This window comes from Brienomyrus brachyistius, chromosome 5 (genome assembly GCF_023856365.1).
Source record: "Brienomyrus brachyistius isolate T26 chromosome 5, BBRACH_0.4, whole genome shotgun sequence".
NCBI lineage: Eukaryota > Metazoa > Chordata > Actinopteri > Osteoglossiformes > Mormyridae > Brienomyrus > Brienomyrus brachyistius.
The window spans coordinates 25914017-25920509 of record NC_064537.1 but is presented as its reverse complement, the minus strand read 5'-3'; positions in this window follow the sequence as shown (position 1 = coordinate 25920509).

Here is a 6493-nt window from a genome sequence, read left to right as displayed (position 1 = left end):
TGCAATTGACATAAGAGAGTGTAATGGAAAGCATCTCTGCATTGAAACTGGGAAGGAGGACTGTCAGCTTGACAGTGAACCAATCGACCCAGTCCTGCTTATTAAATTCAGGGAGATAATCGCGGATGACTGTGAAAGTCCGATTCATCATGACATCCCGTACTGCAGGTGTGATATCTGCAAGCTGGACATAGAAAAAGCAAGAGATTAAATGATTCGATCAGCATTCATGTATTGAGTATTGTTCTGTTTTGCAATCTCCAGTTGATCCACTTGAAGGCACTCACCTCGGAGCCTTTGGCCAGTTCCGTCAGGAATTCATCAATGCTCTGGAAAGGGGTTATTTCCTCCAGGTGGTCAAACACAAGAGCTATCTGTTCTGCGTTTTTCAGTACACCGCAGCTCAGTACCATGTCCGCTGTTTGGGTTGGTGTCAGTGCTGCCAGTGATTCAAGCTGGAAAATAGTACAAGAAAGGGAGGGTGGTGGAGATGCATAATCACATTCAAAGCAGCGCAATGTGGTGAAACTGAAAGAGTGTAGGGTCTTCAGTGTGAATTTTCTAAAAATAAAGGGAGAATAGTGACTGAAAAACAAAGGTATCGCACCCCTGTAATATTGAAGTCCATCAGCACAGAGTAATTGAGGTACGTGGAGAAATATCCCAAATTGATGGACAGCCACTCAGCATCATCGTGGATATTCTGTCGACAGGCTGAAAGGTATGAGTAAGAAGCAATTTGCATCCAGATTCGGAGTACGCTTAACATACTGTGAACCCAATAAAACTGACAACTTAGCATTTAAAATGGCAAAAGCAGCAAATGTCACGCCAAAGCATATAAACATGGAAAATTCTGGCTGTTCCAACCCTACCAGCAACATCGTTTTGGCCAGTGGAATCCTTGAGGTATGTGACCAAAACATTGGTGATTTCCTGGATTTGTTCAGATGTCATTTCTGAGAAGACCTGGTCCATTCCATAAACACTATAAAGGAAAAAGTTGCAGAGATGAGTGCTTTGCAGTTCTCCGATCCTTTTGCTAGACACTATTGTTTAGCCACATCCACATTGCCCCACTGAGAATCTAGTACTTTTCACGACTTATAACTTTCATAAATTAAACTGTCGATTAACTCACATGACTTGGTAATCAGTGCAGTTGACGTAAGAGAGTGTAATGGACAGCATCTCTGCGGTGAAACTGGGAAGGAGGACTGTCAGCTTGACAGTGAACCAATCGACCCAGTCCTGTGCATTAAATTCATGGAAATGACTCCTGATGACTGAGAAAGTCAGATTCATCATGACGTCCCGTACTGCAGGTGTGATATCTGGAAGCTGGAGAAGAACAAAAGAGGAATTTCACAATTGCCTTTGCTCTATATTGTTTTCAATACTTCAAAGGCTGTTTGATTTTCACTTGAAGGCAATCACCTCAGGATTTTTAGCCAGTTCGGTCAGAAACTCATCAACATTTTGGAAGGAGTTATTTTTCTCCAGGTTGTCAAAGACAGCATGCATCTGGTCTATGCTGTACCCTACACCAGAGCTCTGTATCATATCCGCTGTTTGGCTTGGTGTCAGTGCCACCAATGAATCAAACTAAAGAATAGAAAAAATGAAAGAAAAGAGGAAATCATTCATTAAAGTGCAAGGAAGTTTAACCAAAGGCAGATTTACTCAAGATTATTATTAGGGAGAACGTGTGTTTCACTGCAACTTACGCAGGAGAAATTGCTGTTGAGGCTGACAAGATCTACCAGAGGTGCAAAGACAGAAAATGTCCCAAAGTTCTTTTGAAGCCAATCTAAGCTGCTGTTAGTGTTGGAGACACATCCAGTATCTGAAAGAGAAAGAACACCTGAGCCATCTGTCTTTTTAGCATTCTTCTGAAAGACAAACACCAGTGTGTGGCCATTCACAAACTCTGGATGGTGCCAATACCAGCATCTTTAAAACAGAGAAGAAATGTATAATAAATGATATCTTAGAATGAAAGAGATAAATACCTGAAGTGTCTTTCCTCGATAGGAAGAGGTAGATGAAATCAGTGTAGACCAACTGTTGTTGTGCCGTGTCCATGGATGAGACTTGGTCGCTCAGAGCCTTTACACTGAAATGGAGACGTTAATTCCAGTAAGTGTGACCATTCCATTCAAAGGTTAAGATAATTTCCACTACCATGGAAAGCACCCTTGACACAGAGGGTCAGGTTTGTACGTACACAGCCTGGTAGGTCTCACAGCTGAAGTTCTTTGTGCTGAGACAGGACAGAAACTCTTCAGACACTGATGGCAAGAACGGGTGAAGTCTCCTCTGGAACCACTGGTCGATAAAGCTGACGTTTTGCAGTTGCGTATTGCTCAAGTTATTAATTCTGACTTCTTCGATTGCATCCAGGACTACTGAGCCGATAGAGCTATTGATCTGGTTGGACTGAAGGAGAGGAAGGGTAGCGTCTCAGTGAGACCTTGGCAGTGACAACTGGCAAAGCTTTTAAAATGGACTACTCTTGCTTACAGGTTATCAAGGAATATCTAGTAGCTTGTAAAGTGGAGATATAACCGATAGAGAATGCATTAGATCGGCTCGGAATTCGGTGTACCATATCTGAGTATGAATCCAATGCTTCATCAAGGACCGCAGAGAATTTGGTGAAAATCAGCTTCCAGGTTAATAACGGGTAACTTAGGCTAGTGGCCAGTTTGCACTGCAAGAGACTGATCAGATTTTCCGTTGTGAATTCCGCTTCCTTCAGGAAAAAGAAAGAAAGACAACAGAATTAGCCTTGTACTAGAGGCAATTTAACTGCTGTTTCAAATGTTTGTGACATGAGCACAGAACATTCTCCAGGTGCTGCTAATACATTTAGGAATATAGTGGAAAGTGACATACTGGGGAACAGACAAAATCAGCAATGCTGAAGTTGCAGAGCATCCCAGCTGCGCTCTGATGTGCCACCAACTGGTCGGATGGAGATCTATGGAAGAGAGTCAGGGAAAGTACGATTTTAAATAAAGTCCACATTCAGTGGTGCGATACCAAAATAAACAAATAAATAAATAAATGTTAAGACGTATTCACTCTTGCTCTCAGTTGAATTTTAAAGCTTCCAACACAAGAAAGAATTCTCACAATTACAGAGCCCCTTAAACATTTGTAGAAAAATCTCAAATTAAATGCAGAAAAACCTACCCCTGAAGAGCGGAACAAACGTCTCTCTCTGGAAAACATAGAGAAGACAGAGTTAGTTTTAACATAATAGAGATAATCAAAATCAATTTTGCTTGCTACAGTAATTATTAAAAAAAAAAAAAGCTCTCCAAAATGAACTCACCATTGATCGGTGTATCTTCGCACTGGAAAAATATGAGAAAAAGCAAAGAACATGTTACAATGTACAAAGTCATTCAATTGCTTTGTTTACCTCTGTCATCTGTGTATGTAAATGGAAGAAGCTCAATATCAAACTATGAGACTGAATATGCAAAATTCCATAATTAACTTACGTGACCAGCGACAGGCAGCGGTGTGCACACTTTTTTGGGTAAGGGGAGGAGGGGAGGATGAAAAAGGCGTCAGTGAGAAAGTCTTTTTTTAATGTTTGATAAACTGATATTTATGAATAAAGGACAATTTAAAATTACAGCTCATTGCTATGGATCCAACATCCACAGGGTTAAAAGAATTCCTTGAACACCTACTGTATGGAGCTCTTTGCATTAGCAAGACCTTGCAGGATTCAATGCCATGGGTGAGGTCTTGTGGAAGAGATTCAATGCTTTGGTCAAGCCCAGTGAATCTGAGTGAGCATTAACAGAATAAAAGGGTACCATGAGTCTTTGTTTGTAACATGTCAGGTGAAAGCCTTGGTCTGTAAAACACAGGACGTCAAGGTAAGCCTTAACATTCTTACATGGCACGGTACGACTGGCAGGTAATGTTCCTGGGGATGACATCCAAACTGCTAGGTTGAAGGCTAGGCATCAGCACCACCAAATAGCGTTGGAACCAAATTGCAAAGTCGTTTGGTGCAAAGGTATCAAGTCTGGGTGCCAGTGCTGTCAAGGTCAGGTTTAGCATGATATTCCTTACAGCAGAGTTTTCGATGACGGTTAAGTTTCTCTGAAAAGAAGAGAATAATTTGATTTTGAACAGTGTCCGCCTAATTCCATAAAGCCACGAATGTCATGGAAAAAAAAGACATATCAGAGCCAAAGTCTGAGAAAACGAAATCTGCTACAAACTAATTTACCTTCTCTGCGGCCTGAGCAAAATCTTCAAAGAACTCATCTAGCTCCCTGTCATCTGGAGACGTCAACAAGCTGCTGAAAACAGCAGTCACGATGGTTTCGTTCTCTAGAGCGTTATTAAGAGGATCGAATAACAGTTCCACTTTTTGTCCCGGAGAAAGGGAGTCCAGAATTTGCAGCTATATATGGACAACAAAGAAAGAATGAAAGAAAGAGAGGTTTTATTTCAGGGTATCGCTGAAAGCAAGAGTGCAACAGATTCTACGTTTTAAGACACTGGAACCCGGCAAAAGCCCTTTCAAAAAGATGTCATTGTACCCCAGCAACACCAAAGTCCTTCAGGTCTGAGTAGTTTGCATATTTGGAGAAATTTCCCAAGTTGAGGGACAGCCACTCCACTTGGTTTTGGGTGTTTCCTTGACAGGCTGAAAGGCAGAGAGAAGAAAGGTTTTTCACGCCAAGTAATGACTCCCATCAAGCACAACCAACTCCGTATAACTGTTAACATTTCAATACTGGAAATGCTACCCATGCTGATAAAACGCATCGGTCATTATCCAAAAACACAACCATTTACATGACTGCAGGTTTTTCTAAACCTACCAGGATCGTGGTTTTGGAAAATGGCTTCCTTGAGGTACGCGACCAAAACCTTGGTGATTTCCTCGATTTCTTCAGATGTCATTTCTGAGAAGACCTCGTCCATTGCAAAAACACTATAAAAGAGGACAAAGTGGAGATGAGTGCTTTGCAGTTCTCCGGTCCATCTGCCAGACTCAGTAGTTTGGCTACATTCACATTATCCCAAAGAGACAAAATGCATCAAAATTTTCACAATGAAACCGGAAAATGACTCACATGACTTGGTAATCAGTGCAATTGACATAAGAGAGTGTAATGGAAAGCATCTCTGCATTGAAACTGGGAAGGAGGACAGTCAGCTTGACAGTGAACCAATCGACCCAGTCCTGCCTATTAAATTGTGGGAGATAATCGCGGATGACTGTGAAAGTCCGATTCATCATGACATCCCGTACTGCAGGTGTGATATCTGGAAGCTGGACAAACACAAAAGAAGAAATTACAATTTCCACTCCAGCATCATCAAGGTATTGCATTTTTTCATTTTTAAAACACTTCAGTGGATTTTGCATTTACAGCTGGAGGTGCTCACCGTTGGACTTTGGGCCAGTTCCGTCAGAAATTCATCGACGTTCTGGAAGGCGTTACCGATCTCCAAGTGGTCAAACACAGCATCTACCTGGCTTGTGTTGTTCAGTGTACCAGAGCTCAGTAGCATCTCAGCAGTTTGGGCTGGTGATAGTGTTGCCAGTGATTGGAGCTGGAAAAGGGCCAGAAAGAAGTCAGATTTGTAATTACACTGACGGCAAAACTCTGTACTATCATACTTAATATAAATTGCAGTGAGTTCAGGGTGAATGTTTTGGAACCATGAGTAAAGTGACTAGAGGGAAAAAATAGGTACTGTACCCAAGTGATGTTAAAGACCTTCAGCTCAGAGTAGTTCACATATCCGGAGAAATTTCCTAAGTTGATGTACAGCCACTCAGCATGGTTTTGAGCGTTCAGTTGGCAGGCTGACAGACATAGCAAAGGAACAATTTGCTTTCAGGTCAATAATTCTCAAGCTGAATAAAGAACCCATTGTAATTACAAACTTTTCAAGACCAATGATAGTAATGGTGTTTAGAGAAAGCAGAGTATTAAATTGGCAAATGCATCCAGTTGAGCAAGTAAAAAAGTTTAATCTATCCTACCTGAATCATGCTTTTGGAAAATGGCTTCCTTGAGGTATGCAACCAAAACCGTGGTTATTTCCTTGATTTGATCAGATGTCATTTCTGGGAAGACCTTGTCCATTCCAAAAACACTAGAAAGGAAGACAAAGTGGCGATGAGTGCTTCGCTGTTCTCTGGTCCATCTGCCAGACTCAGTAGTTTGGCTACATTCACATTATCCCAAAGAGACAAAATGCATGAAAATTTTCACAATGAAACCGGAAAATGACTCACATGACTTGGTAATCAGTGCAATTGACATAAGAGAGTGTAATGGAAAGCATCTCTGCATTGAAACTGGGAAGGAGGACTGTCAGCTTGACAGTGAACCAATCGACCCAGTCCTGCTTATTAAATTCAGGGAGATAATCGCGGATGACTGTGAAAGTCCGATTCATCATGACATCCCGTACTGCAGGTGTGATATCTGCAAGCTGG